We start from the raw sequence: 14472 nt of genomic DNA, 5'->3' as shown, positions 1-14472 counted from the left end.
CGAGGGAGCCAACAAAATATAAGCTGTACTTTGTGTCGGGAGATTTGAATTCCGTTCCCAGGACAGTGTCTTTCATACAAGGGCAAGTGACTGAAAGCGGTTGTTGTGCATGATGAAAGCATTGATTCACAGTTCTGGGTGCTTGTTCGTCTGAATGGAGTACAGTGTGAAGGTGATTAGCAGTGGTGGGAAAAGTACTCAATACTGCAATATAGAAATAATCTGTTACAAGTAGAAGTCCAGAATTCAAAATGTACTTGAGTAAGTACAAAATATTGGCATCAAAATGTACTTAAAGTACTCATCATGCAGAATGTCCCGTCGATGACTTCATGAGGAGCCCACAAGACATGATACAGTATGAGCACTAGAAAGTTTGACCAACTACAAGAAAATGGCCTCTCAAAAAGTGAGATAAGTATTTGGAAAGGGAAGAAATGACTGCTATTCAGACCCTTCCTCCCTCCCTCCCTCCCCTCTCTCTCTCTCTCTCTCTCTCTCTCTCTCTCTCTCTCTCTCACACACACACACACACACACACACACACACACACACATACACACACACACACACACACACACACACACACACACACACACACACACACACACACACACACATTGAACGAACATGGATTTTTAAAAATGTTTATGACAAATTAAAGGCACATCACCTTCCCCGTGGTGTAGCACACAATGCAGCGTGTGCTAAACTCAGTTTAGAGAGTGTGATAAAGCTGTATGATTAAAATAGTCTCCTCTGGGCTCGCTCAACTCCTGACAGGGTAATTGGAATTTTTAATGTATGAATCAAACTCTCCCTCTTCAAATGAAATAACCTTCGGCCAAGTATTGATTAGTGCAGTTCCTGGCTGGGATGTGGAGGGCAGTCTCCATTAAGATCAAAGGCTTTTTCCCCATTGTACACCAGTAGTCTGAAATAGTTAATTAAAAGCTCTCATAAATAACTGGAAGGGATGGAGTGTTGACTGAGGAGTGAGTTGGCGATTACAAAAATTGGGGAGTGTGGGGAAAGTGTTTGGACCAAGAGCTGTCTGCAGAAAAAGTTGCCAAGTGGCCGAGAGTTCTCAAATTCTGACCAAACCCCGACCCTACCCGACCTGACCCGACATTTTCCAGGCCGGGTAGGGCCTAAAATGTATGCTAATTGGTCTGGCCGGAAAAGACTCTTTATATTATAACATTTTAAATCATGGAGACCGATTTATTTATTAGGTCTCCCAGAGCTCATTTTATGTGTGTCATGTACAGGTAGAAACATAGTTATTTCCTTTGAACTTGGCCACACCCCGTTGCCTCCCAGGCAATTTCCATTGGATATTGCATCATTGGATTGCACCGTCCTTAGCCTACCGATCCGTCGCAGGCCAGATCTATACAAAAGGACACAAGAGGAGACAAAAGAACCACTGAATTGAAGTCACCAAAACCGAACGGAGAAATTGATATTATTTTAGCGATTCATACAGTACAAGCGGTTTCACTCATGATGGATTTTCTCTTTCAGAATAGATACATGTGCCAGTTAAGTAATCCCTACATCAAGCAAAAGACCCTATAGACTAGAGAGTACAAAAAACATCAAAAGCCCTTTTGAGCCCCAGTCATACAGTCTTAAGTAATAAAGTAATAAGCAAAATAATTCAGATTTTCTCATATCCGACGCTGCATAACAATAACCATAACCATTGTAGTGTTTTGTATTGTGATCTACATTACAACATAATGCTCTGAAACGATGCGTGCTCTGAAATTATGCGCTATCTCTTTACAGCATAATTTCAGAGCTTGAGACTAATATAATCATGGAGTGAAGTACAGTAGCTTCATTATACTATACTAGTATAATGATAATAGTATAATCAATCAATCAATTATATTATATATAACAGTAGACAAATCCTACACCACCTCAGAATTTGACGTGAGATCTGATCCTACAGTACGCCAACGTCAAAGTAACGAATAACGATGCAATGATAAATACAGACGCCAAAAATGTTATCTGCACCACGTTGATAAATGAGGGCCATTGAACATTGAGTAAGATTCATTGAAATGAATGGGCAGCCATAATTTCTTTCAGATTTTTATTTATTCCTCCATGTTTTGATAGTGGCTTTGAAAATACCATAGAATAAACAAAACTGACAAATAAATAGAATTTCAGTATTTTGGAAAATGCAAAAAAGTATGCTGCGTTGTACACATAGTGAACCACGAGGGGATGGGTAAATTCCCTTCATTACATCATGCATTGTGGCTCCAACTGTAGCTGACAAGCAGCTGCCATGTTCACTCACTGTTTTCTCTCCGCTGTACAGTTGTTCCCTTGTGCTTTGTTCAAATATATATCCTTTGTTCCTTCCACTTTAAAACCTGAATGTAGTTGTAGTCATTGCAGTTTCATCATCATTTACAGCAGCCATTCTGTATACTGTTCTGTATTTGCTCCAACAAGTGCATAAAAGATTTATATTACTGGGGGAACTCTGGTAATCACTCACTGCAGTCACTAAGGATTAACGTATAATTTGCGATTATTACTACTGTTTCAGCAAACTGCCATGTCTCCAGTCAATTCTTATTTATTGCCATTCGAATGAACAGACTGTAATTAGAATTAATTTGTGGGAAACGGCCTTCAATAATCTTGAGGTGTAATAACAGTAACGGTTAATAGAGAGAGAAAGGGGGCAGGAAATAAATTATACTAGTTTTCAAATTCAAGCTGTTCCTGGCAAATACATAATTTCATACATTTCCAGTGACATTTTTAAATAGACAGAATCTGATCCACAGAACTCAATTGCAAGCTGTTTTGGCTGTTTGTAAATGTTTGTTGGATAACTCTTTGAGGTTGAACATTATTAGAACGTCACTGCAAATTATCAGCGAATATTTTATGTATGTGTAAGTGCGCAGATTTAGGTAATGAAGCTAAGATTGCATGTGGCAGGCCAGTGGCTGTGAATTGAATTAAGAGAAGGACTATCATTATTTCTTGGTGACATTGCAGCAATCGTGACAGATACTGTACTTGTCATATCAGTGGATTTATTTCTATCCTTCCATCATGTCACCATGCATCAATTGGCAGGAGTGAACACCCAAGCATTGCATTGGAATTGTATTACATTGTGTTCAATTAAATTGTTCATCATTGAAACCACATTTGTACATGGTCATGCGAGCATTGACTGTTATAGATCTGACTATTATAGATCGTCTGGATGCACGCATGGAGAGGGAGGAGAGACTGATTTTATGTGGAGAGATGTCGTAAAATCAAATCTTGATCACCGTATTTAAGATATGATAATAATCATAATTCAAAATGACAGATTAAATCACTGTTACAGTTTTCGTGGGCCTTGATTACCCTTTCAGGCAGTCTGAAAACCTGAAGTGTTTCATTCATTAACGGTACAGTATATAGTGTATCGCTGAGAAGGGATGCTCAAATCTTGCCAGCACGTTAAAGATCAAACAGTGTGTGTGAGAGAGATGGCTGGCTGTTATGTACAGTCTAATGATATTATAATGATGATGGATGGCCTCAGTCAGTATACTGTACCCCCATTAGGGCCGACCCCGAAGCCATTTATTATGGTTCGAGCGTTTGGTGGAATTTTTGAAAAAACCCTCGACCCTTGTTTTTGTAATTTTGTGCCATTATGATGGCAGTGTACGGTTGCGGGAGCCGCTCGCTGAATTACGTGCCCAATGTAGCCAGGGGCGGAGGTAAACTAAACGTAAAATGTTACATTGGACGTATCAGGTCTGTGATGGAGAAGATGTCCATGCTTAATGATGGAAATAGTTGACTGTACAGAGACATTTCCATCGTCATAATCCTCATTGATGTTGCTACCCCGTCAATAGCTTGCAGTCAGTGCTAAACACTGTTCGTTTAATCACTGTTACCAACCACTCCAGCATATGTATATAATCTGAACACTGAACTTGCTTTGAACATCCCTACCTACAGTATGAATTGCACACAGACTGTTTCCGTTTTTGCCGTTTACAGAAAATGTATGAATTAATTAGCTTACGTCTGAACATTTCAATTGATGTCGTCAATGTCACGAATTAACGTTCATTTGGGGTCAGCCCTAACCCCCATGGAATGTGTGCATGTGTGTACACATATTTTGTGGAGATAATAACATGGGAACGTGACCAAGACGTATAAGGAATGTGTCAATCTTGCAGCGACTTTGTCAGTGTCCACTTATTAATTCTTTATGCATACATACTGTATACACAGTATTTCACATTATAACACTACTGAGAGAAATGGGTGCAGGTGGTGCGACTCGAGGTGATTGTCTGTGTGGTTTTAGGCTCCTACTGAGCCATGCCAGTTTGAAAGCACCATTATGGTTCCATTAGGAGTGCTACTAGGCTGTCATTATGCTCTCAAATGTCCCTACGTTACCCTATGTTAAGGAAAGTGCTGTGTGTGTGTGTGTGTGTGTGTGTGTGTGTGTGTGTGTGTGTGTGTGTGTGTGTGTGTGTGTGTGTGTGTGTGTGTGTGTGTGTGTGTGTGTGTGTGTGTGTGTGTGTGTGTGTGAGAGAGAGAGAGAGAGAGATAGAGAGAGGGAGAGAGAGTGAGAGAGAGAGAGAGAGTGTGATTGTAAATGTGTGTGTGTGTGTGTGTGAGAGAGAGAGAGAGAGAGAGAGAGAGAGAGAGAGAGAGAGAGAGAGAGAGAGAGAGAGAGAGAGAGAGAGAGAGAGAGAGAGAGAGAGAGAGAGAGAGAGAGAGAATGCGCGTCCACCAGCTCAGCTCTCCTAGGCTTAATGACTTTAGGGAAAGTCACTTAAAGGAAAGGATGGAAAAAAGGAGTGATCAGGGAGAGATAACAGTGTTTTTGAGCAAAGGTGCCGTCTAGAATAAAGATTCCAAGGATGTTTCTGCAATGTCATGAATGCTAAAATAAGTAAGCCTTGTCGAGCCATGAGGCCCATAGGGCAGGGGCCTATCTGCTGTTTCTGTAGCGTGAAACAGCTTGGTGTACAAGTACACCCGCTGGACTTGACACTAATATTTCACAGGGACTTACCCCCAATCCAACCCTTGATGTTGAGTGCCAAGCAGGGAGGCACTGGGCTTTGGTATTAGGTCTTTGGTAATAGCCAGCCGGGAATCGAACACCAACCTCCCAGTCTCAGGGCGGACGCTCTAACCACAAGGCCACTGATCTGATATGAATGCTAAAGGCATCCCAGAAAACAATTGGCTTAACAATTGGGTTAGGGTTAGGGTCTATGTCACTGCTCTAGCAATCTGGCTAGCCATCGTCAAGGAAAAGGTTGATCCTTTTCCCTTTAACTGGAGCTCAGTTTTAACTCGAGCTCAGTTCGGCTGTTCTTGAGAGACTATACTGCACTAGCGACTCCTATAGGTTAGTCAGAGTGCCTGTTCAGCAGGAAGCGAAACTGGAAACAAAAGTGTCTGTACCTCTGCATATGTTGTATCCTCCCAGGGAAACCTCCTCACTGTCAGGAAACACAGGGCTAAAAAATAAAATAGAAAAATAAAAATGCTAAAACTGCTGAAGAGGAGCTTTAATGTCAGGGCCCATGAAAGTACTTTCTATACACACTAGGGATTCCAAGGTTTAGAGCTTGTGGGCAGTAATTCTGTTTCATAACTAAACATTCGCTAAAAGATAGTTCTTCACAAGAGGTCAGACACACACACACACACACACACACACACACACACACACACACACACACACACACACACACACACACACACACACACACACACACACACACACACACACACACACACACACGCACACAGATGTGTTCAAAGTCTTTTTCCTCACAATCGTTTTGATCGGCCTGTTAGAAAGTTATACCATTTCCTTCACAAGAACATTCTCTGGTCACATCGGTGGTGTCAGATCTGTCTGTTGGCAGATAAGAGAAGGGTAGGCTTCCTCCATATCTCCACATCCAAACACCAACAGCACGCACCATCATATCAATGGACGGCACAGAGGATTATATTTCAGAAGGCTGAAATAAGGAGGGAATTACTTTCTCCTTCTATTTAAATAACACTCGGCTCGGCGAGAGTCTTAGCGATTCCTTTGGGTATTTTTGGAGCTTTAAAACTCTAGTGTGGGGGGGCAAGGTGGCACAGTGGTTAGCGTGTTCCCTCCCAGCGCCCAAACCCTAGGTGGGGTTGGCGATAAGGCCTTTCTATGTGGAGTTTGCATGTTCTCCCCGTGTCTCCTAGGGTAGATACCCTCACAAAAACATGCAGTAATCCTGGTCTCTATAATGCCTCCCCAAGGCCAGCCGGGCGCCTGGAAAGGAACTGGTTGGAATAACCTGTTCCTTCCATGCGCTACGTCCAAACCGGGGAAATCCCCACTGTCAGGTGAAAAGAAGCAAAAGCAACTTGGCCTCCTCATGCATAGAAGGAAGCATGAGGTCAGTCCGTTGTCTCCCCAGGCACGGCAGAGGGAGAGCAGAGCCCAGGATTACATAGGCAATTGGCACTGGGTGAAAATGGGTTACAAAATCTTGGGATAAAAAAAAAAAAAAAAACTGTAGCGTGGCCCTGGTGTTTAGACAAACAGACAGATGGGGCGGGAGAGTTGGACTGAACAGAGAAGTCAGCTATTATTGTTTTGGGAAAGGTCTGAAGGCTGATCGAATCTTCCCTAAAACTCCCTGGCCGATTCTCCATAAATCCTTACCTAGACTCTTCTCCCCCCTGACTCCCAAGCTGTGGAACATCTCTACTTACAGTGTTCTGGTTCCACTCTACTATTCATGCTGTTGTTTCTTGACTAGGGTTCATGCTTACATTGCTTACTCTGAGTTGTCACTTAGGTCTCTCTGGATGAGAGACCTACAAGTGCCTGATGAGTGTGTGTGTGTGTGTGTGTGTGTGTGTGTGTGTGTGTGTGTGTGTGTGTGTGTGTGTGTGTGTGTGTGTGTGTGTGTGTGTGTGTGTGTGTGTGTGTGTGTGTGTGTGTGTGTGTGTGTGTGTGTGTGTGTGTGTGTGTGACGCAACAGCGCCACTTGGTCACCAGTGGTATTGTCCCACACACATTGTCTTTAACACAGTGCTGGAACGAAAAATAATCAAGTGATGAAAAAGGGAATGTCTGCACACGATAGTTCAGACAGTCAGTAAGTAAGTCAAACGTGAACAACGTTTCACCTTTGCCGGTGGGCTTCACGTTGTTCAGTTTTGGTTAAAATAACAACGAATTTGGGTAGCAGCTTATCGTGTGCGGACATTCCCTTTTTCCTCATCATGTGAATATAGTCAGTAGCTCAGTGGAATATAGCATTAGTAGAGCATGCCCCAGATGAATTAGAGCCCTACAAGCTGGCTTGAGCACAGTCATTGGCACGTTGTACCACAGGCCACAGTGAGTGAGAGCTACAATGTCGGTACAGGTCAGGGCAGCTCCTGATGCACCGCTGACTCAGTTATTGTTTTGAACTGCCAAGGCCCTTCATTAGCAGTGAGCCTGTGGCAGACAGGGTCTTCCATTCCCTCCATTAGGGCCTGACAAGGAGTATCATGATTGCATAAACATGCTCAAAAGTGCATTCATTCACGAATGCAATGTGCACACTTATACACAATAAATGTGTTCTGACAGAAGGAAAATTGTTATTGCTTTCTCTCTCTCTCTCTCTTTCTCTCTCTCTCTCTCTCACACACACACACACACACACACACACTCTCTCCTTCCTACATATACACCACATCACTCACATGCACACACAAAGCTTGTAAGGCCATATGTTCTCACTAACAGAAGTGAGTGTACTCATACTCATCGTCCACTGAGTCAGGTGCCCTGTTCTCAGAAGAGGTCACTGCAGGCTATGTGACTGTGTGAGAATATAGCACCTCTCACCAGGCTCACTGACTTGTCGGTTATTGGTGGGTTGATGGGATCACATCTGAACATGATAGTCATGTGAACAGTATTTGTATGGCACATTGGTAAATTCAAATGTGCTTCACAAAAGAACACTAGAAAGGAGCGTAGGTCTGCACCAGGAGCTGTGTAATATCGCTTTAGTATCGGCTCCTGCTTCCTTTTTGTGGCACTGAATCAACCCCCAAAAAACATATCGTCATTGTCGGGTGGAAACCTTGTATCTCCAAGTTTCAAATGTGTACGTTCTTTCGCAAAGCAAAGCCCTGCTTCATCATACAAGGCCGTCGCACAAAAGTAGTGAAAACAGCTGATCTACAAGCACACAGCGCCTCGCGGTGCGAGGCGTTGTGTGCTTGTAGATCGTCTGTTTTCACTAGTTTAAATCATTTTTTAAATGATAAATGCAAAACGTTTTGGACATACAAGGTTTTCACCCGACAACGACCATATACTGTATGTTGTTGGATGCTTGCACGTGGGTAAAATGCACTGTGTGGGTAAAATGACTGGGTATGTCATGACAGGATTGCATTGATTAGAATCTGTCCGATGTATATCCTACTATAAATGTGCAAAATCTCTGCATGCTTGTGAGTGAATCTTTCCTCAGTGTATCTGGAGAACCAACAAACTGGTCGACTTCAAACTCGGCTTGCATGTCGTCAAGGACCCGAGGGAGTGTGGTGCCTGGTTTCAAGACAGAGGAGTTTGTCCAGAACTGCCAATCCCATATTCATTATTATGTTCGCGTCATAAATTCTATGCACTGACTGCAAGCAATATGCACAGCTAATAATGCAACACAGTAAAAGTACACTGACTTACTAAAGTTACATGGGTAGGCAAACAGTATCAGAACATTGTCTTGTGGTGGTTAGAAATTTAGTTTTAATCACCAGACCAGGATGAAGTGACTGACTTCAGTGAAATGAGATTCATTCATTTAGTCCCAGAAAGCCTAAATAACAACATAAGGCTACTGTTTCAAAATCAAAGAATACATTTATTAATCAGAACACTTGAATGAATGGATTCTCCATCAAATTCAGCAGGGGCCGGGACAGAAACATTTCCATCGTTTGGAGTGATGAGCATAAACGGACAAGCCAAACATTTGTGGCAAATACATAATTGTACACCAGCAATAATGTTACAGATGGAAAAGACAAATAATAATTTGCATAAAAACATTACTAGAGAGACAAAGGAAGATAAAAAGTCTAAACCCTGGATCTGATCACTATACTGTTTTGATGCCACCCGCTGTTTTAAAATGTCAGTCATTGCAAGTATCATCCTTTACCCTAGTGCCTCATCACATTCATTCCATTCCTCCCCGCTGTGGTCTTTGCTAATGACGCTCTTATTATATTCAGACACTTTTCTTCCATAGTGCAGTAATTCCTTTTTAATTTCAACGAAGCCCAGTTTGATATGCATTTAACTACAGATTCCCATTTGATAAGATTTCTAATGCCTCCGGACAGCCGTAGCCAGAGGCATTATATAGTTTTCAGGGTTAGGTCCAGACGGACGGAGTCAGCATGTGCCGTTTCACATACTAACAATCAATCGTTTAGCTAGGGACCGCCTGGAACCCCCTCAAGGGCCTTTGGGGGTCCCCGGACTCCACTAATGAGAACCAGTGCTTTACCCAAACTCCACTTTGTCTTAATTCCATCCTGCTGTGGTCTGTGCTTATGGCTCTCTTATTCCTTTCAAACACCTTTCTCCCCTGGTGCATGAACACACATGGAAACACACCTACCCTAAAACTAACACATATATGTGCATTTAATAATGGCTTGTGTTGCAGAAGTCCATCACCACCACATCTATCCTAACTGATACTTATTCGTTTTCTTTAATAGTGGTTTAGATGTCTTCAGAAAACGTGCTACTAGTTCATTTCAGAATCACCATCTGAAAGACGTTACTCGTCCACCCTCCTTCTTTCTCCCAAATCTGATTGGGAGAAAGACTCACACGCACGCACGCACACTTATATCAAGTAGGGCAACTTAACTCACACAGTCATTCTACACTCTGCACAGCCATCGTTCATGCAGGGATACGGACATTAAAATGCATTCAAAATTAGGCTGTTTACTTGGACTCTAATGAAATTAGGCTAAGACGGTCCAGTCTAATTAATATGGCTGCTGGCAGACCTCACAACAACCAATTCAACAGGATCTCACAGGAACTCCTCAGCACCCTCCTAATGTCAGACTGATGCTACAGTAGGATTGCTCAGCCAAGCTGTCTTTACTCATCATTGACCATCACACGTTGGCCATTTCACTTCTACTTCATACTCTGGGGCAGGTTTGAAATAAGAGTAAAATGGCTGCCATGTGAATGTGGTCCATAGAGTGGAGAGTGTCTGCACCTAAGTACTAATAACGAGGTTCATGATATGAGTTTCTTAAGATCTTTTTTTTTTATAGTATAAATGTGTGTGGTGAATGTAATGCACATTGTAAAGCGCTTTGGAGAAAGGTGCTTCATAAATGCACAATTTACCATTTAACACGTGTTACAAAAGAATGCATTGGGTTACAGTTTACAGTTTAGGCATTTAGCAGACACTCTTGATCCAGAGCGACTTACAATAAACAAGGTAATACAATAAGCAAGGTAATTCATCAATACAATAAACAAGGTAATACATCAACATCAGTGCATCAAATGCATAGAAATATCAATCTAGACAAAAATAACGTAGGTATACCGAGCACCTAGTCAGTAAAAAAGCTTTATATAAAAACCTAAGAAAAAATGCTATGTAGCTTTCATGTATGGTCAAAGAGGGGTAGGTGAGTTACAGTAAGTGCTATGGGCCTAGGTCAGGGGTCGGCAACCCAAAATGTTGAAAGAGCCATATTGGACCAAAAAAACCCAAAACAAATGTGTCTGGAGCCGCAAAAAATTATAAAAGTCTTATATATCGTCGTTGTCGGGTGGAAACCTTTATGTCCAAAACTTCTTTTGTATTTATCATTTAAAAAATGAACTAAACTAGTGAAAACAGCCGATCTACAAGCACACAACGCCTCGCACCGCGAGGCGTTGTGTGCTTGTAGATCTGCTGTTTTCACTACTTTTGTGCGTCAGTCTTATATGATGAAGCAGGGATTTACTTTGTGAAAAAAAAACATACAAATTTGAAACTTGGAGATACAAGGTTTCTGCCCGACAGTGACGATACAAAAATCGTTAAAACAAAAAATACTTTTTTTCCCCCCATCTTTTTCCATTTTCATACATTTTTGAAAAAGCTCCAGGGAGCCACTAGGGTGGCGCTAAAGAGCCGCATGCGGCTCTAGAGCCGCGGGTTGCTGACCCCCGGCCTAGGTGGAGTCTGAAGAGGTGAGTCTTCAGGCCATGGCGGAAGCTATGGAGTGAGTCTGTTGTTTTTAGTGAAACAGGGAGTCTATTCCACAGTTTGGGGGCCAGGAGGGCAAATTGCCTAGGACGAGTGGACTTTTGTCCTGGGGTTTTTAGCGAGGATTCTGTCAGCATCCCTGTGTTGGCTGATCTGAGTGAACAAGTGAACTGAAAACTAGGTCATGCATTTAAAAAGTGCATCAGGATTCATTTTTCAATTAAGCAATTTGAATTATCACATATTTGAATCAATAATGAAATGTCTCACAATGCATCATTGCATCCCTATTCCTATTCTACCGCTCTCTCACTCTTTCTCTTATCCTTGATTGTGCATCTTTTCTTTGTTTCCCTCTTTGCCATTTCTAGTCTACACCCTCTTGTTATTGGAATGTTGACGAAGTACTGTAACATCACCTGGTCTTGTCTGTCATGTAGTGAAGTCTAGGTTTACTTCAAGCCAGCTGCTTGCTGCAGCCAGCTGCATGAAATGGCAGATATATAATATGTGATGAATGGCTGTAGCTGAGTGGGTAATCAGAAGGTCCCCCCACTCTGCCCACCCAGTCAAAGTGTTCCAGACCAAGACATTTAACCCCTAACTGCATCCTGGGTGCGCCATAATCTAAATGGATTAAATGCAGAGGACAAATTATGTACAAATGTACAGTGACAAATACCCCCCAAAACTACTTCCCCATTGTTCATTTGTTCATTTCCTTTAACCACTTAAGCCCTATTTTAGAGTTTCATATCGTGAAACACATTGTAATCTCTTTTTTTTATATTCATTTTATTGAACATATTCAAATTGACATTAAAGAGTATCACAATACAAACTTTTTTTGTCTTCCTTTTTTCCCATTCCTCCCCTTGTTCCATGCTGTCCTTTCCGTGTAGTCCGGAGTTCTCTCAAGTGTAAGGCCTATAGGTAAAGATCACGTACACGGAGTACATGCAGTCCGTACTGTAGTCCTTATCCATAAAAGGGGGCACTGGCTCAAGGGTATACAGGTAACACTTCTCAGTAAAGAAAATACAAAATAAGAGATTCACACACAAACGAAAGTAGGCCTATTTACATTGCTGCTGAGGAGAAACCGGGCGACAAACAGAGAAAAAGCAAATCTCACTAATGCACATTGTAATCTTATAGATCGTCTGTTTTCACTATTTATGATTCTTGCCCGGATGTACTTTATATAGAGTACCAGTGCATGTCAGAAGAACAAACGTCGGCCCAGTAGCACTTCAGTTCCCTGACTTCATCATAGCACTTCGATGTGTGTACAAAATGTGTGCAATTACCACCACAAAGCCAAGCTTTGCTGGGTTCTGGGCTCTCTCCTTCTGCAAATGACTTCCCCTCTTTGAAATCAGAGACCATGAAGTCTCAGTGGCGAAGGATTGACTGTAGGAGTGTAGTTTCATCCAACACTGAAACCTTTCCCTTTGGTCCGAACAAAAAGCAGTGCGGTTCAGGTTAATGAGCAGACTCAAAAGGGGGCTCCCACAAACACAGGAGCAATACACGCACGAGCATGCACACACGCACGCACACGCACGCACACACACACACACACACACACACACACACACACACACACACACACACACACACACACACACACACACACACACACACACAGGTGTTGTAGATACGGTTATTTCAACAAGCAATAACAGAGAAGCAAAAAGGCTAAGAGGCAGAATATTGAAGGAAATGCAGCTCTAACCTCAGGTCAACCACACACAGAGCAAAGTTAGTTGAGCCTTATCGAACAGAAACAAAGCGCTGCGGCCTTCAGTGCTTGTGATAGGAGGGGCGTCATGAATGCTTGATACTGTAATTGCTGAAGGGAGAATTCTAGTAGGCCTACTCTGTGCAGTGAATTTGGTCGGTGGATATTCAAGTTTGATCACACAGAATCTACGCTACAAGCCTGTTTTGATTACATTGACTGGGAGATGTTTCACCACAACTCTTCAACAGTTGAACAGTCAACAAGTTCTCACAGTCACAGGTTTCATCATCAAGTGCATGATTTATGTTCCAAAAAGACAGTTTGGGTTTACCCCGACCAGAAACCATGGTGTTGCTCTTCATGCACAGAATGCTTCCTTCACGTTCGGGAAAACTGTGTGCGGTGTCAAGGAGGGCCAAGAATGAGTGCACTCACTGCACTGCTAAACTAGAGGACCAGTTTGAGAGTGCAGACACGAGGAGCATTTGGCAAGGGCCCGTTTTGAGGATGATAGCTCCGATCAGCCAGAACCTGCACTACCTGTGGAGGCCAGCCCTGTAACCATCTTGGAGGCTGACCCTTCCAAAGGGTCAACATCCGTAAAGCCGCCGGCCCTGACAGCCTTCCAGGCCGTGTCCTCAGAGCATGTGCAGCCCAGCTGGCAGAAACATTTGCAGACTTTCCAGTCTGGCGAAGATAATATCATTGTGGAGTACATTTCTTATGGCAGAGCATTACTTTATAGAACAGGCTTTGAAATATACATTGCATTGGTACACAGTGCAATGGTTTACAGCAGAGTACATTTCAAATTGAGGGTTACAGGCGTGTATCATAGACAATTAATGCTTACTGTTTCAAATGGGGTAAATTGTTCATTGTTGTAGACTAAAAGCATATTGAGATCCATTTAAGTATATGAAGGTGCTTGTGTTGTTCACCAAGCATCAAAACAAACAACAGTCTTCTGTGGGTATCCATGCTGTTCCAACCAAAACCACTGGAATGTTCACGAGTGCTGAGCTAGGAAGTTGATAAGTTCACAGATGCCTTGAATTCTTGATTTTCCAACGAACTTCCCCTGCTAGAGACCTTTCATTTAGGGCCAAGTAGTATATTGAATCCTGCCGTGTGATAGATATATTTGAATGAACAGTAAAATAAATGTTCAATATGTCTGCCGGAAATATCAAAACCATCTCCTCTCTATCTCATTCCCAAACAGTGATGTCTGATTTCAGTAAATAGACACACATAACCTTTTCACATAACCTACCTGACCTGGCGGAGACCTGTGCTTGGAAGAGCACCGCTTCTAGTTTTTATATAGTAGTGTTGAGAAAAGTGAGTTGGAGTTGGTCGGTTGAAAAGAGAAATGTTTAA

The 14472-nt window shown here is 42.4% G+C and overlaps 1 protein-coding gene across 11 annotated transcripts in view; it reads left to right on the top strand.

The window, feature by feature from the left end:
• The window catches only part of LOC308303945 (RNA-binding protein Musashi homolog 2-like), a 280804-nt gene that overhangs the window by 236614 nt on the left and 29718 nt on the right, over nucleotides 1-14472 (top strand). The gene's annotated exons all lie outside the window — the stretch shown is intronic.

This window comes from Nannobrachium achirus, assembly GCF_963921795.1.
Source record: "Nannobrachium achirus genome assembly, chromosome: 19".
Lineage (NCBI taxonomy): Eukaryota > Metazoa > Chordata > Actinopteri > Myctophiformes > Myctophidae > Nannobrachium > Nannobrachium achirus.
The sequence above is the reverse complement of the archived record's forward strand: the minus strand, read 5'-3'. Positions and strand labels throughout refer to the sequence as shown.